Source organism: Macaca mulatta, chromosome 5, assembly GCF_049350105.2.
Source record: "Macaca mulatta isolate MMU2019108-1 chromosome 5, T2T-MMU8v2.0, whole genome shotgun sequence".
Taxonomy (NCBI): Eukaryota; Metazoa; Chordata; class Mammalia; order Primates; family Cercopithecidae; genus Macaca; species Macaca mulatta.
This window is the reverse complement of record NC_133410.1, coordinates 96220920-96239216: the sequence shown is the minus strand read 5'-3', so window position 1 is coordinate 96239216 and position 18297 is coordinate 96220920. Positions and strand designations below refer to the sequence as shown.

Genomic DNA, 18297 nt, shown 5'->3' with positions numbered 1-18297 from the left:
CACTGGGTGCTGGAGCCCAAGAAAGGAGAGGAAGTCATCCATACATGGGAGCAACCTGGTGTGGGGAGTCAGAACTGGGGTGGCTGATGGATGGAAGCTGCTTCTGCAGGGGAGCAGCTCAGAGAACACAACAGCACCAATGGCGTGGGAGGGCTTTCACCCACAAGCCTGTGGTAGCCTGGTATTGCATATCAGAATACAATGAGGTGAGGAGGATGTCTGCATGGGGAGGGAATGGAGGAGGTGATGGGAGGTTGGTCTTATTCAGGAAGATTAATATATTCAGGTAAATTAATATGTCAAAGATAATAAGGGTCAGATTTCTCACTGTCAGAGAAGGGATTAAAGTATAGAAATAGAGAAAACTAGTCCTCTGTCCCCGTGGCGAGCCTGTTTGCGATGACTGCCCAGAGTCCGGAAATCCTCCACTCCAAGCCGGTCGGGACTCCCCTGACCCCAGCTTTCTCTCCTTTGAAAACACTAAGAATAATGTCACTGTATCAGTTTTTATTAGAGCCAATCACCGGTCATGCCTGGAACAAGGATGGTATCCAGATTGCCCTCAGTTCCAATAATCACTAAGTGCACATCTATCAGAAGAATGGAGCCGGTCGCTGTGGCTCACACCTGTAATCCCAGCACTTTGAGAGGCCGCGGCGGGTGGATCACGGGGTCAGGAGTAAAAGACCAGCCTGGCCAAGATGGTGGAACCCCATCTCTACTGAAAATACAAAAATTAGCCAGGCGTGGTGGTGTGTGCCTGTAATCCCAGCTACTCGGGAGGCTGAGACAGGAGAATTGCTTGCCCCCTAGAAATGGAGGTTGCAGTGAGCCGAGATCATGCCACTGCACTCCAGCCTGGGCAATAGAGCCAGACTCCGTCAAAAAACAAACAAACAAACAAACAAACAAACAAAAAAAAAAAGGAAGAAGAGGAACGGGAGTCGGTGGGTGAAAGCCTGTGAACTCAAGGAGCACAACGGACGTATCAGCAGGTATTGACTGGGCTCCCAAAAGCGACTGCACCATCACTTGCAGGGCAGACCACAGTGCCTATGTCTGGAGTCAGAAAGATGGTGTCTGGAAGCCAACCCTGGTGATCCTGAGAATTAACTGTGCAGCTACTTTTGTGAAGTAGTCCCCACTAGAGAACAAATTTGCTGTGGGAAGTGGAGCACGATTCATTTCTGTTTGTTACTTTGAGTCTGAAAATGACCCGTGGGTGAGCAAGCACATTAAAGAGCCAATTCGCTCCACAGTGCTCAGCTTGGATTGCCATCCCAACAACGTTTTGCTGGCAGCAGGACCATGTGACTTCAAATGCAGACTGTTTTCTGCCTGCATTAAAGAAGTGGATGACGGCTACTCGGGAGGCTGAGGCAGGAGAATGGCGTGAACCCTGGAGGCGGAGTTCACAGTGAGTCGAGATCGCGCCATTGCACTCCAGCCTGGGTAACAGAGCGAGACTCCGTCTCAAAAAATAAATTAAAAAAAAAAAAAAAAAGTGGATGAAAAGCCAGTCAGTATGCACTGGGGCAGCAAGATGCCTTTTGGGCAGCTGATATAAGAGTTTGGTGGCAGTGGCACTGGTGGCTGGGTCCATGGGGTCAGCTTCTCTGCCAGTGGGAGCCGCCTGGCCTGGGTCAGCCACGACAGCACCGTGTCTGTTGCTGAGGCCTCAAAAAGTGGGCAGGTCTCACACGGAGTTCCTGCCGCTCCTGAGTGTCTCATTTGTCTCAGAGAACGGCGTGGTGGCTGCTGGCCATGACTGCTGCCCAGTGCTCTTTACGATGACCAAGGTTGCCTGACCTTCATCTCCAAGTTAGACATTCCGAAACACAGCATCCAACGCAACGTGTCTGCCATGGAACACTTCCACAACACGGACGACTGAGGACGGCAACACGGACGACTGAGGACCGCAACACGACCTTGGAGATGCTGCACCCGAATAGCATCACTCAAGTCTCTTCGAGGTGGACAAGCAAGAATGTCGCAAAGTTTGCACTACTGGCATCGATGGAGCCATGACAATTTGGGATTTCAAGACCCTCGAGTCTTCCATCCAGGACCTCCGGATAATGTGAAGTTGAGTGAGCCTCCGCCATCCAGCAGGACAAACTGTGGCAGATCGCAGCTGTACCGTGGCACGATGGCGAGGAAGCCAGCCCCGAGGAAACACTGAGAACACGTACCACGCCAATACCGTGTGGTTTTTGTTTGAATATAAAATTGGTTAAAGTGTTGGTTTTTTAAAAGCAGTGCTTTATTTTTTATTTTTTATTTTTAGCGACTTCATTCCATTCTTGACCAAAGCTTCTCTTTAAGTAGTTTATTATGGAAAATTGTCACAGTAACTTTTTTTTTTTTTTTTTTTTTTTGAGACGGAGTCTCACGCTGTCGCCCAGGCTGGAGTGCAGTGGTGCGATCTCGGCTCACTGCAAGCTCCGCCTCCTGGGTTCACGCCATTCTCCTGCCTCAGCCTCCTGAATAGCTGGGACTACAGGCGCCCGCCACCGCGCCCGGCTAATTTTTTGTATTTTTAGTAGAGACGGGGTTTCACTGTGGTCTCGATCTCCTGACCTTGTGATCCGCCCGCCTCGGCCTCCCAAAGTGCTGGGATTACAGGCGTGAGCCACCGCGCCCGGCCTGTCACACTAACTTAAAAGACAGAGTGAAGAGATATGTAAATTGCCCAATGGAAAATTAAATAAAAACTGAGGCCGGGCGCGGTGGCTCAGGCCTGTAATCTCAGCACTTTGGGAGGCCGAGACGGGGGGATCACGACGTCAGGAGATCGAGACCATCCTGGCTAACACGGTGAAACCCCGTCTCTACTAAAAATACAAAAAATTAGCCGGGTGCGGTGGCGGGCGCCTGTAGTTCCAGCTACTCTGGAGGCTGAGGCAGGAGAATGGCATGAACCCAGGAGGAGGAGCTTGCAGTGAGCCGAGATCGCACCACTGCACTCCAGCCTGGGTGACAGAGTGAGACTCCGTCTAAAAAAATAAAATAAAATAAAATAAAATAAAATAAAAAACTGAATGTGGTTTTGAAAAAAAAAAACGAAATAGCGAAAACTAGAATGAACCTTGTGGTGATGGATTAGAATTGGAAGTACTGGAGTGACCTAATGGTCTTTAATATATTAAGATTGATATAAACATAAATGTGTACACACATTTACATATATGTTTTCATATCCATATCATACACATTTATATGTGTGTTCTTGTATATATATCTACATGCTCATATGTATGTGTGTACATACACACACACAGCATTGGTTAGTTGAATCCCCTGAAAGGACCTGGGAATATTGACATCTCAATAGCAATAGCAAAACCGTACCCAAATATTGGTTTCTAAATACCATTTTGAGAGCAGGCAGAGCGGTTGGCTCATGGATATAGGCAGGCATTGACTATCAGGAGACCTATTAATTCTAGGGAGGGAGAAAGTGCAGCTGCTTAGAGTGAGAGCACAGAAACTTGCAGTGACTCAGGGACCAAGCTTTGGGTCCAGACCAAGAGAGGGTTTGATCCCAGCTTTGGATTTAGTAGCTAAGTGATGTATAGGCAACAGGTTCCTTAACACGTTTGAGTCTCAGTTCCTCCAAATGGGATATTATAAGAATAAAAAGAGACAATGGGCTGGGCACAGTGACTCATGGCTGTAATTCTGACACTTTGGGAGGCCGAGGCAGGAGGATCACTTGAGGCCAGGAGTTTAGGACCAGCCTAGGCAATGTAGTGAGGCTCTGTTCTAAAAAAAAAAAGGAAAAAAAGGCTGGGTGCGGTGGTTCATGCCTGTAATCCCAGCACTTTGGGAGGCTGAGGTGGGTGGATCACCTGAGGTCAGCAGTTCGAGACCAGCCTGACCAACATGGAGAAACCCCGTCTCTACTAAAAATACAAAAAAGTAAATAAATAAATAAATAAATAAATAAATAAATAAATAAATAAATAATCCAGCCTTGGTGGTACATGCCTGTAATCCCAGCTACTCAGCAGGCTGAGGCAGGATAATCACTTGACCCCAGGAGGCAGAGGTTGCAGTGAGCCAAGATCACACCATTGCACTCCAACCCGGGCAACAAAAAGCAAAACTCCGTCTCAAAAAAACAAATTTTTATTTTTCTAAATAGCCAGGCATGATAGTGCATGCCTGTAGTCCCAGCTGCTTGGAAAGCTGAGGTGGGAGAATCGCTTGAGCCCAGGAGGTCAAGGCTGCAGTGAGCCATGATGGTGCCACTGCACTCCAGCCTGGGCACAGAGCAAAACTATGTCTCTAAAAAAGAAGAGAGAGAGAGAGAGAGAGAGAGAGAGAGAGAGAGAAAATGTAAGTAAATATCTGGCACGTTGTGAGCACTCGATATTCTCACCTGGAACACCAGGAAGGCATGCTGCAGCAGCAAAACTCATCAAAGAAATAAGAAAAAACCCTCAGCAAACTTTCCAAATCTTCATCTGAGCTCAGAAGGCCAAGGACTTGGTAGAGTTCCAGGGGATTTCCAGTCCCATATACCAGTCATGAAATTAAGATGCAGCCCTTTTATGTTAATTAAGCCTAGTAATACAATTGGAGGTAGGAGATCTGTCTGATCTGTGTGTTGGATATTCCCAAGATTGGGGGTGTAGGATGAGAGGAATTATGCCAATCTGATTTTATTCCACAAAACTAATAAGCAGGGGAAATTCCTATGAAAAGTTTGGGATCTCACCACTGTTCAAAAAAGAGCCAGTCTAAGTCTTCTCCATCCCTGACAGTGCTTACATCCAACCTGTCACCAAGCCTTCTGCCTCCATTACCCCATAGCTGTTCTGTTTCTCTGCATCTCAAAGGCCATTCCTTGGTTTCGGCCCTCAATTCTGACTTGGTTCATTCACTCAAAACTTCATTTTTTTCTTTTCTTTTTTGTTTTTGAGATGCAGTCTCACTCCGTTGCCAGACTGGAGTGCAGTGGCGTGATCTTGCCCCACTGCAACTCTCGCCTCCTCAAGCAATCCTCCTGCCTCATCCCCCTGAGTAACTGGGACTACAGGTTCGTGCCACCAAGCTCGGCTATTTTTGTTGTTGTTGTTGTTTTAGTACAGAAGGGGTTTCACCATGTTGGCCAGGATGGTCTTGATCTCTTGACCTCGTGATCTGCCCACCTTGGCCTCCAAAAGTGCTGGGATTACAGATATGAGCCACAGTGCCCAGCCTCATGCAAAACTTTCTAAACTTGTCTTCCTGCCCCTAGTTTTATGTCCTCTAAACCATTCTCCGTCTTGCCATGGACTGATTTCCCTTTTTCTAAGCATAAATCTGGGTATGCCGCAACACACAGTCTCCTCAAATCCTGTTTCTTCCAGGATCAACTTTGCACTTCTTAGGTGGCATTCGATGACCTCCCAACAAATAATCTGCTACAACCAACAGAGGTCATTCCCACCCTGTCCCTTGGGATGATATTTTCACATTTCTATCTAAGAACTTTCCCTAAGTCTTCCTTCTTTTTCCGTTTTGCAAAAGATTGTTACTTTTTCTATTCTGCCATTAAAAACATTCTAATTTTTTAATTTTTAATTTTTTTTTGAGACAGTCTTGCACTGTTGCCCAGGATGGAGTGCAATGGTGTGATCTCAGCTCACTGCAACCTCTGCCTCCCAGGTTCAAGTGATTCTCCTGCCTCAGCCTCCCAGGTAGCTAGGATTACAGGCGCACGCCACCACACCTGGCTAATTTTGTATTTTTAGTACAGACGGGAACTCCTGGTCTCAAGTGATCTGCCTGCCTTGGCCTCCCAAAGTGCTGGGATTACAGGCCTGAGGAACCACACCAAGTTTCATTTTGTGTTTTGAAGAACAGAGAAATTCAGCTTTCAGGCAGAAGGGGCAAGTGCACAGAGAGAAGCAGAAATGAAATGCAGTGGAGTGCTCCTTCTACTTCTTTATTTCGGTCTCTGCCTGAGGGCTGGCTGCATTCCTGTGCTTGTGTCCAATGAGATAAGCCAGTATCCTTATTATAAATCCCACTTTCAGTTTAAATTAGTTCCCTTGAAGTTCTGCTATTTTTAACCAAATAACCCAAATAACTGTTTTTTCCTTCTTTTTTTTTTTTTTAAGTCTTCCTCTGTTGCCCAGGCACCTGGCTCCAAATCACCTTAATTTAAGGAGTTATGCTCAATCTTTCTGGACGAAGAGCTTGTGACTTTATCATGTGGCTCAGTGTATCGCTAGGTTTTATTTACTGTAAGTCTTGCAGAGAATCTGGCACAGTTGGGCAGGGGATTTGAGGTGTTATAAGCAAGGACTGATAGAAGGGTGTGTATTTGGTTCATACAGAGTTTAGTAGGATGTTTCACTTTCACAAGGCTTATAGTAAGCATTAATAAACGTTTGAACAGAGGAGTATTCTATACCTCATAAATCTAGATCTGACAAAAACTTACAATTTAAAGTGATTGTTAATAGCTATTGTGTCACACTGAGGTATAAAAACTCAGCGATCACCCTTAACTGTTGTGCCTGTGGTCACTCTGTTGGGGTATCAACTGTATATTTATTTACCAGCTGACTTCTACCTTCATGCAGCCAGTTTGCTGTATGTAGGAAAATTCTAGTGCGGACACAGGAGACCACCCAAAGAAACTTTTGAGAAGTTGCAAACAGCTTGGCACCTGAACGAGCACTTTTGCTTAGAATCTTTACTTTGATTTTGACACCTTCAGCCAAGTGTCGGCACTGAGACTTCTCTTTCATCACTTCTTGACCCAGCTCCTCATACGTAATGGTGTTAGCTTGGCTAAGTTGGAGCTATAGTTCCCAGAATCCCCTTCCCTGAATAATTTGTGTTAAAGTTAGAAAAAGAGGAGCCTGCATGAGATACGGGTCATGGGAGGTGGAGGTGAACCAGCAGCCATTCTATGGGAGAAGGACACAGAGGGATTGGCATATCCCAACTTGTCATCACTCCCCACCATATTGAGAGACAGGTAATGGTGGTGGTGAGTTCTGTATGTCCTTGCTCTCTGCTCCACACCAAGTACAAGCCCCGATCACTAAGAGGGATCCTGCTGAGAGGTTCCACTTGGACAGCTGGAAGTCTAGCTTCTCACACTGGAACTTGCCCACCTGTGCCAGGAGGGCTGGTTGGTGACTTTTCTTTGATCCTCCGCTGTCTGAAAATTCAGACCCTGAATTCTCCAGATTCTACAACAATAGTGGGCAGTAATCATGTCTTATTTGCCATCCCAGAAGTTATCACAACTTCTAGCATACTTCTAGCATATAATTAATTCTCAATAAACATTTACTAAATAAATGATCTTTAGGAGGGAGGGAGGGGGAGAGAGAGGAAGAGTAAGGGTGGGTGGAGAGAGAGAGAGAGAGAGAGAGAGTAAGCATACTTCTCCTATTGAAGTGGCCCAGATGGTGGAAATTCTCTTCTGCACACTTTTGGCTAAGAGGAAAAGGTGCTTTCCAATTTCATATTACTTACTTTTAAAAATAATTCCACAAGGCATATTCCTAAAAAAAAAAAAAAAAAAAAAAAAAAAAAAAGGCACTGTTGAAATAGAGAAACGAAAGTAACTTGCTTGCTTAAGATCCCAGGGCAAGAGAGGAAGTAAACCAAAATAGAACTTGTAGTGACGTTTTCCTTAAGCATAACTCAAATCAACTCAGCAGTTCACTCAATTTTATCTCCCTCCCTTTATCAAACCCACTTTCTGTCATCATCACTTCTTCTGCCCCTGCCCATAAACACACATATATGCTCATCCAAACACCACCAACATATATATACGTGTGTGTGTTTATGTATATGTATATGTTGAAAGTATAGTTCTCCAAAGGGGAATACATTCAAAACAATTCAACAGATACTTATTGAGCATCTATGTGTAAGAAAAATTGTGCTCTCTGCAGGCAAAGCAAGGATGAGTAGGGAGCAAATGCATTGTGGCCCTCCCATTGGAGAAACTCTATACAAATTATTTGATGTGACACCATTTCTTTTCTTTCTTTTCTTTTCTTTTCTTTTTTTTTTTTTTTGAGGCAGAGTCACCCAGGCTGGAGTGCAGTAGCATGATCTTAGCTCACTGCAACCTCTGCTCCCCGGGTCAAGCAATTCTCCTGCCTCAGCCTTCTGAGCAGCTGGGATTACAGGCGTGCGCTCCCATACCTGGCTAATTTTTTGTATTTTTAGGATAGATGGGGTTTTGCCATGTTGGTCTCGAACTCCCAGCCTCAAGTGATCCGCCCACCTCGGCCTCCCAAAGTGCTGGGATTACAGGCGTGAGGCACCGCGCCCGGCCTGATGTGATACCATTCTTGGTTATTACCAAACTCCTGCCCTTAGACAGTGCCCTTTCTCTTTTTCATTTCTCCTTTGAGTCTTTGGGTTGTGTTTCCTCATGAAAATACCCCCAAAGTAGCTTAATAAGATTTAGCAGAAACATCTTCCAGGTCATGGTCCATCCAAGACAACATTTTTTTAAACTTCTATTTTAAGTTCAGGGGTTCATGTGCAGGATATGAAGGTTTGTTACATGTGTCATGGGGATTTGGTACACAGATTATTTCATCACCCTGGTGTTAAGCATAGTATCCATTATATCTAGTTATAATATTTTTTCCTGATCCCCTCCCTCCTCTCCAAGAGAACATTTTATTATTCCCTAGGCAGATGGTTCTTAACATTTGCCAGTAAACCTTTAACTGGAAAGCCTCTTTAAAATGCAGAATCCTGGGCTCCACTCCCTATCGCCCTTTTCCCTATTAAAATTCAGGATGCCCAGGAAATTTGTATTTTTCACAAGACTCTAAGTGATCATCTCACACCAGTGGTCTCTGGGCCACTCTTCTGGAAATGTCTAAAAACATCTGACAGAGACTCACCTGAAACACTTATTTTATTTTTATTTTTAATTTTTATTCAGACGGAGTCTCACTCTGTCGCCCAGGCTGGAGTGCAGTGGCGCGATTTTGGCTCATTGCAAGCTCTGCCTCCTAGGTTCACGCATTCTCCTGCCTCAGCCTCCCGAGTAGCTGGGACTACAGGTGCCCATCACCATGCCCCGCTAATTTTTTTTGTATTTTTAGTAGAGATGGGGTTTCACTGTGTTAGCCAGGATGATCTCTGTCTCCTGACCTCGTGATCCGCCCACCTCGGCCTCCCAAAGTGCTGGGATTACAGGCATGAGCCACTGTGCCTGGCCGAAACACTTATTTTTGAAAAGCTGATTCTTTTTAAAAATTTTTATTTATTTATTCATTTTAATATTTATTTTAATCTTTGTTTATGTATGTCCTTGCTCTCTGTATGTCCTTGCTCTCTGCTCCACACCAAGTACAAGCCCCGATCACTAAGAGGGATCCTGCTGAGAGGTTTAATCTTTGTTTATGTATGTCCTTGCTCTCTGTATGTCCTTGCTCTCTGCTCCACACCAAGTACAAGCCCCGATCACTAAGAGGGATCCTGCTGAGAGGTTCCACTTGGACAGCTGGAAGTCTAGCTTCTCACACTGGAACTTGCCCACCTGTGCCAGGAGGGCTGGTTGGTGACTTTTCTTTGATCCTCCGCTGTTTTTTTATTCATTTTTGAGATGGAGTCTTGCTCTGTCAGCAAGGCAGGAGTGCAGTGGTGCAATCTTGGCTCACTGCAACCTCCACCCACTGGGTTCAAGCAATTCTCCTGCCTCAGCCTCCCTAGTAGCTGGGATTACAGGTGTGCACTACCATGCCTGGCTAATTTTTGTATTTTTAGTAGAGATGGGGTTTTGCCATGTTGGCCAGGCTGGCCTGGAATTCCTGACCTCAAGTGATCCACCCGCCTTGGCCTCCCAAAGTGCTGGGATTATAGGTGTGAGCCACCGTGCCCAGCCAATTCTTTTTTTTTTTTTTTTTTTGAGACCATTTTGCTGTGTTGCCCAGGCTGGAGTGTAGTGATGCGATCTCCACTCCCTGCAATCTTCACCTCCTCCCCAGTTCAAGCAATTTTCATGCTCAGCCTCCCAAGAAGCTGGGATTGCAGATATGCACCACCACACCCAGCTAATTTTTGTATTTTTGGTAGAGATTAGGTTTTGCCATGTTGCCTAGGCTGGTCTCGAACTCCGGGCCTCAAGCAATCTGCCTGCCTTGGCCTCCCAAAATGCTGAGATTACAGGTGTGAGTCACCACGCCTGGCCTAAAAAGCTGATTCTTGATCCCTTGCCCATACTATTTGAATCAGAATATTTGAGGTCAGAGCCTGGTAATATACATTTTAACATCATTCCCCACTTGATTCTTATGGAGTCCAGAGAGCTTCCTCTGAGAACTATTGTTCAATCTACTCTACATTAAAGGCTATAAAAGCCCTCCGTAGAGAGAAATAGAAACATGCAGTGCCCTCCTCTCTAATAAACATTGATTTTAAAATCCTTCCTAATCATTAGAATTTATTCCCAGTTTATTGCAGATCTGAGCATATCCTGGGAAATGGCTGAGTTCCCAAGGTCAGTGGCCCTTACACCCTCTGAGGTGGTCAGGATTGCTGATGGGCTCATCCCAGCTGGCCCTGGTTTGCTGACCAATCATCTTCAGGTTCATCAAACAGGAATCAGAACCTCAGGGCCAGGAGCGGTGGCTCACGTGGGTAATCTCAGCACTTTGGGCAGCCAAGGTAGGTGGATCACTTGAGGTCAGGAGTTCAAGACCAGTCTGGCCAATATGGTGAAACCCTGTCTCTACTAAAAATACGAAAGTTAGCTTGGTGTGATGGTGGGTGCCTATAGTCCCAGGTACTTGGGAGGTTGAGGCAGGAGAATTGCTTGAACCTTGGAGACAGGTTGCAGTGAGCCAAAACTGTGCCACTGCACTCCAGCCTGGGCAACAGAGTAACACTATGTCTCAAAAAAAAAAAAAAAAAAAAAAAAAAAAAAAGAACCTCAGAAGCCTAAGTGATGTTCAGAACCATCTTCCAGGATAATGGGGACTGTGGCTTTTTCTGGGGCCAACCTCAGGTCACCAATTGTCTTCCCAACACTACCCCAAAACTCTGTCTAACATTTCATACCGGATGCAAGGTTTCTTTTCTTCCTTGAGACAGGATCTTGCTCTGTCACCCAAGCTAGAGTGCAATGGTGCAATCATAGCTTTCTGCAGCCTTAATCTCTGGGGCTCAAGCAATCCTCCCACCTCAGCCTCCTGAGTAGCTGGGACTACAGGCATACAACCGCCACATCTGGCTATTTAATTAATTTTTTTTTTTTTTTTAGATGGAGTGCCTGTTGCCCAGGCTGGTGTGCAGTGGCGTGATCTCGGCTCACTGCAACTTCCACTTCCTGGGTTCAAGTGATTCTCCTGCCTCAGCTTCCTGAGTAGCAGGGACGACAAGCATGTGCCACCATGCCCAGCTACTTTTCTTTTGCATTTTTAGTAGAACAGGGTTTCACCATGTTGACCAGGCTTTTTGGGAGGCCAAGGAAGGCAGCTTGCTTGAGGCCAGGCTGGTCTCAAACTCTTGACCTCAAATGATCCGTCCGCCTCGGCCTCCCAAAGTGCTGGGATTGCAGGCATGAGCCACTGCACCCAGCCTAATTTTAAAATTTTTTAGTAGAGATGGGGTCTTATTATGTTGCCCAGACTGGCCTCGAACTCCTGGGCTCAAGCCATCCGCCTACCTCAGCCTCTCAAAATGTTGGGATTACAGGCATGAGTTACTGCAACCGGCCCTTGTTTCATCTTAATTACCTCCTTAAAGGCTTTATCTTCAAATATAATTACATTAGGGGTTAACGCTTCAACAAATGAATTTTGAGGGGACACAATTCAGTCCTTAACGGCAGCTATGTGTGGCATGTTGCTGCTTTGTAGCTTTTCTTTTGGAGCATTATGAACATATCATACTTCTCAATACTGTAATCGTTGAACTTACGATTATTATTACTATTTAGAGATGGGGACTTTTTATGTGGCTCAGGCTGACCTTGAACTCCCGGGCTCAATCAGTCCTCCTGCCTCAGCCTTTTGAGTAGATGGGACTACAGGTATGCACCACTGCTCCCAGCTTACAACTGGGTTTTTTTTTTTTTTTTTTTTTTTTTTTTTTGAGACAGTCTCGCTTTGTCACCAGTCTGGAGTGCAGTGGCGCAATCTCGGCTCACTGCAACCTCTGCTTCCCGGGTTCAAGCAATTCCCCTGCCTCAGCCTCCTGAGTAGCTGGGACTACAGGCATGCACCACCACGCCCAGCTAATTTTTATATTTTCAGAGAGATGGAGTTTCACCGTGTTGTCCAGGATGGTCTTGATCTCTTGACCTTGTGATCCACCCACCTTGGCCTCCCAAAGTGCTGGGATTAAAGGCATGAGCCAACCCACCAGGCCCAGCCAGCTTACAATATTTTTATGAACAGTATTTTAAAGCAACAAATCTCCCTTTCCTCTTCGAAGAAATGTGAAAATAATTCTTGAGGCTTCATTTTCCTGTGAAAACAGCACACAAAGAAAAATGCATAAACATAAATGTACACTTTAACAAATTATGAGAAAGCAATTATCCCTTTAGCTGCTAACCAGGTTGAGAAATAGAACACTGCCTACAAGTCAGAAGCCACCACGTACCTTCCAAATCACAACCTCCTCTCTCCCTTCGAAGGTAACCACTGTCTTGTCTTTCATGATATTCACTCCATGATATTCACTGTTCTTTATTTTTTTTAATTACACTATTGAGCATACAGGACCGTCAGTGAAAGAAATAAAGATTCCATATGATTTATGGAGCTCAAATTCTAACAACAGACGGTGATCAAAACAATAAACATAATAAAGAAACTACAGGATGTTAGAAGGTGATAAGTGCCGAAATCGATTAGAGCAGGGTAAGGGGGTTGTCAGCACAGGTGTCAGGAGCAGTAGTTTTGAAAAGTGTAGTTGGCAAAACCTTGACGGAGGTGGGCAAGTTATCTGGATGTTTGGAAGATGGATGTTTCAGGGAGTAGGAACAGCTAAGGTAAATGCAGGAGGTGGCATGTTAGTTTCCCAAGGTACCACACTGGGAGATTAACAATGGAAATTTGTTCTCTCTCAGTCCTGGAAGCTAGAAGTCTGAAATATCAAGGTGTCAGGAGTATTGGTGCTTTTTTGGAGGCTCTGATAAAGATAGTCTGTTCACTCCTTTTTTTTTTTTTTTGAAACAGGGTCTCACTCTGTTGCCCAGGCTGGAGTTGCAGTGGCATGATCATAGCTCACTGCAGCCTTGATCTCCTGGGCTCAAGAGATCCTCCTGCCTCGACCTCCTGAGTAGCTGGAACTACAGGTGCATACTACTATGCCTGGCTAATTTTAAATTTTTTTGTAGAGATGGGCTTTCACTATGTTGCCCAGGCTGGTCTTGAACTCGTGAGCTCAAACGATCCTCCCGCTTTGGCCTCCCGAAGTGCTAGGATTACAGGCATGAGCCACCACACCTGGAGTAGTTCCTTATTTTTTTTTTTACCTTCTGATCCTTGTCAGCAACCCCTAGCATTCCTTGGCTTGTGGACACATTGCTCCAATCTCTGCCTCTGTGGTCACCTGCTGTTCTTTCTATGTATCCATATGTGTCATAAGTACATTAGCAATTAGATTTAGGGCCTACCCTAAACCTGATTAGATGAGGTCATCTGCAAAGTTGGCCTGATTAGAGGAAGTCATTTGCAAAGACCCTATTTTTAAACAAGGTCACATTCACATGTATGGGGAATTAGGACTTCAACATATCTTTTTGGGGGACACAGTTCAACCCATAGCAGGTGGGAATATGCTGGGCAGGCTTAAGAAACTGCATGGAGGTCATGGAGGCAAGAGCAGAGTGAGCAAATGAAGAATGGTATGAGTGGAGGTTAGAAAAGCTGTGTGTGTGTGTGTGTGTGTGTGTGTGTGTGACAGAGAGAGAGAGAGAGAAAGAGAAAGAGAGAGAGAAAGAGAGAAAAGATCAGGTAGAATCTGTGGGTCATTGTGAGAACTTTGATTGTTTTCTCCAAATGAAAAGGGAACCATTGGCAGGGCGGAGTGGCTCACATCTGTAATCCCAGCACTTTGAGAGGCCAAGGCGGTTGGATCACTTGAAGTCAGGAGTTTCAGACCAGCCTGGTCAACATGGTGAAACCCCATCTCTACTAAAAATACAAAAATTAGCCAGGTATGGTGGTGTGTGCCTGTAACCCCAGCTACTTGGGAGGCTGAAGTGGGAGAATTGCTTGAACCCGGGAGGCGGAGTTTGCGGTGAGCCGAGATTGTGCTGCTGCACTCCAGCCTGGGCAACAGAGCCAGACTTTGTCTCAAAAAAAAAAAAAAAAAAAAAAAAAAAAAAAAAAAAGGGACCACTGCTGCAGGATTTGGGCAGAGCGTCATGCCCTGGCTTACAATTTGAACAGCTCACTCTGGCTGCTGTGTTGAGGAAAATCGTAATGTCCAAGAATTACCTGTCTGATGCTAGGATATCTAGCATCAGATACATAGTTTGTCAGAGGTGGTGCAGGGATCCAAACCCAGGCAGTCTGGTAGTAGGGCTCATGCATCTGACTCCTTCACTGTGCTGTTAGCTACGGCGTGCCTTTATCCTGGTGTTGAAGTCCAGTGTGATTTCAGGCATCACGGGCAGGACAGCTTCTCTACTCTCCCTGCTTCTTTGGCTCACCAGCTTTAGATTCCAAAACCATGGAGGGAGCCAAGGTCAGGGCAAGCGTGTGTGTGCTAACCAACCTGGCCAGAGAAAGAGCGGTCTGGCCTTTTTGTAGTACACATGGTCTTTCCTCTTGCATTTCTGTGTCCTGATCTCGTTTTATAAGGACACCAGTCATATTGGATTAGGACCCACCCCTGTGACCTTATTTTACCTTAATCACCTCTTTGAAGGCCCTATCTTCAAATAAAGTCACAGTCTGAAATACTTGGGGTTAGAATTTCAACATATTAATTTTTGGGATGGGGGATACAAATCCCCCAGTAACAGGAACCATCTTAAAATTCTGCCTACTGCCAGGTGCAGTGGCTCACACCTATAACCCCAGAACTTTGGGAGGCCGAGGTGGGCGGATCATTTGAGGTCAGGAGTTCAAGACCAGCCTGGCCAACATGGTGAAACCGTGTCTCTACTAAAAATACAAAAATTAGCTGTGCATGGTAGCACGTGCTTGTAGTCCCAGCTACTCAGGAGGCTGAGGCAGGAGAATCGCTTGAACCCAGGAGGTGGAGGTTGCAGTGAGCCGAGATTGCGCCACTGCACTCCAGCCTGGGCGACAGAATGAGACTCAGTTTCAAAGAAAAAAAAAAAAAAAGAATTCTGCTTACCACATCTACATTTTGGCTAGAGGTGTAAGGCCAGTACTAGTTTTTATGAAACTTACTAGAAAGTCATGAATTGTCACACTCTGCTTGTGGGGTTTCAAGTCTTCTTTTAAAGACTCACTCTTTGCAAAATGTAAAGCATTTTCTGGCATTTGAAGTATTATTCGAACATTTCCAATTTCATAAAATTTTATTTATTTATTTTGAGACAGGGGCTTGCTCTATCGCCTATGCTGGACTGCAGAGGCACTACCTCGGCTCACAGCAACTTCTGCCTGTCAGGCTGAAGTGATCCTCCCACCTCAGCCTCCTGAGTAGCTGGGACTACAGGCATGCACCACCACATTTGACATATATATGTATGTGTGTGTATGTGTATATATATTTGTATGTCTCTGTAGAGACAAGGTCTCATATTTCCCAGGTGGGTCTCAAACTCCTGGACTTCAGCAATCTGTCCACCACTGCCTCTTAAAAGTGCTGGGATCACAGGAGTGAGCCACTGTGCCTGGCGCTTCCTGAAATTTAGAATGGAATACCAGATTTAGAAACTGAGTAGACTCTATAAGACTACTTAAATACATGTTAGAAGACTTTGCTTAATGTTGGGATAGGCATAAGCTTGTTCTGGCATTATTTTAATTTTTAAATGTTACTATTTTATTTATTTTGTCTTTTTTTCCTACAACTCTTGGTTCTGTGGGGATTTCTGGCATTATTTTATCTCCATTTTTTCCTTTCTCAAATATGCAATATATAATTAAAAGCACAAAGATTGCAATGTCTACTAATGAACTGCAGGGGTGTCCTTTGATTTATAGTTGGCACTGTGAAACTAAGAAGCTGAGAAACAATTAAGAATTTGTTTTAGAGGAGCAAGCAGACAAAAAAGAATTAAGGAGTAAAATCCCCAGGCAGATTTATCATTAGGAGGTCAGTGCTTCAGTGAGAGAAGTTCTGTATTTTTAAGACAGGGTCTCACTCTGTTGACCAGGCTGGAGTATAGTGGCACAATCATGGCTCACTGCAGCCTTGACCTCCTGGGCTCGAGTGATCCTCCCACCTCGGTCTCCCAAAGTGCTGGGATTATAGGTATGAGCCACTGTCCCTGGCAGGTTCAGATTTCTTGAATTTCATGATTAGACTTTCTATCAGAGCGCTCGGCCTCTTGTTCTGGCCTCCATTTCCTCAGGAAGAGTTCAGTTGAATGGGATTTTAAAATTTGATTTTTACTTTTAGAGATGGGGCCTTGCTATGTTGCCCAGGCTGAAGCGCAGTGGCTGTTTACAGGTGTGATCGTACAGCACCACCTCCTGGAACTCCTGGGCTCAAGTAATCCTCTTGCCTCAGTCTCCTGAGTAGTGCGGACTATAGGTGTTCCATTTATATATATATATATTTTTTTTTTGGTGGCAGAGTTTCACTCTCATTGCCCAGGCTGGAGTGCAATGGCACGATCTCGGCTCGCCACAACCTCTGCCTCCCAGGTTCAAGCAATTCTCCTGCCTCAGCCTCTCTAGTAGCTGGGATTATAGGCATGTGCCACCAGGCCCAGCTAATTTTGTATTTTTAGTAGAGACGGGGTTTCTCCATGTTGGTCAGGCTGGTCTCGAACTCCCGACCTCAGGTGATCCACCCGCCTCGGCCTCCCAAAGTGCTGGGATTACAGGCGTGAGCCACTGCACCCGGCCTTCCATTTATAATATATTTTAAAAGCCAATAAAATGTGACTCATTTAAAAATAATATTTATAATTAGAGATCTTATCTCAGTTTTCTAATTTCTCCTAGTTTCAAACTAATGATATGCTCTTTTTATTCTTTTAATTATTTATTTAAAAAAATAGAGAAGTGTTTTACCATGTTACCCAGCCTGGTCTCGAACTCCTGGGCTCAAGCCATCTGCCCACGTTGGCCTCCCGAAGTGCTGGGATTACAGGTGTGACCCCCAGCACTCGACCCATGATATATTTTTATTCATTTATTTAGAGACAGAGTCTTACTCTGTCACCCAGAGTGGAGGGCAGTGGCGTGATCTCGGCTCACTGCAACCTCTGCCTCCCGGGCTCAAGCGATTCTTGTGTCTCAGCCTCCCAAGTAGCTGGGACTACAGGCACGTGCCACCACACCTGGCTAATTTTTGCATTTTTAGTAGAGACAGGGTTTCACTATGTTGGCCAGGCTGGTCTTGAACTCCTGGCCTCAAGTGATCTGCCCACCTTGGCTTCCTAATGTGCTGGGATTACAAGCGTGAGCCATTTTGCCTGGCCTCAATGGTATACTTTTAAAGCAACAATATAAATCAGCATGAAATTGAAACTTCAATTGAACTGAAGCAGGTACATCCTTTGCTTTAATTAGTACTTTATAGGGTTACATTGTAACACCCTAAAGGTCTCATGTATTAAGATGTGTAAGGAAATACTTTTTTTTTTTTTTTTCCTATTCTTAGAACTAATGCTTTGTGTTTGCCCAAGGGAGGAATTCAAGTGTGATTGTCAGGGGCTGAGTTCTCCTGGTATAAGCTGCTCCATGGCAGATGCAGGTTTGGTGGTGCCAGCCTGAGAACCAGCCAGGGATTCCCGCTACTCCAACTCTGCAGAGGATCCTAGGCTGTAAATCCCATGCTATATCTTGGAACAGGATAATCGACGCTGACCTGCTTTGTCTCCCAAGGAATAGGGCACCTGGAGATTGTGACTTCTACCTCTAAGAACAGTAGAGAAGTCTACCGCCAGCTGCAGCCACTATTGTCTGCTTTGGTCATACAATAATGTGTCTAAGATATAGAAACCCACTCTAGAGCAACAAAAATGGGTGAGTGGATGAATGTTTTTGTAAGGATACAATGGGAGTTTTATGGATACAGGAACTGTGGTCGGGTCAGAGAATCCAGAGAACTTAAAAGAGGTAGCTCAGGAGTAAAACTGACCTGGGTTCAAATCTGACTCTGCAACTTACTAGTTGTGTAATCATAAACAAATCACTTTTA

The 18297-nt window shown here is 45.1% G+C and overlaps 1 pseudogene; it reads left to right on the top strand.

Moving 5' to 3' along the window:
* Positions 1–489: 489 nt before the first annotated feature.
* Positions 490–2165, top strand: LOC704284 (actin-related protein 2/3 complex subunit 1A-like; annotated as a pseudogene).
* The last annotated feature ends 16132 nt before the right edge of the window (positions 2166–18297 follow it).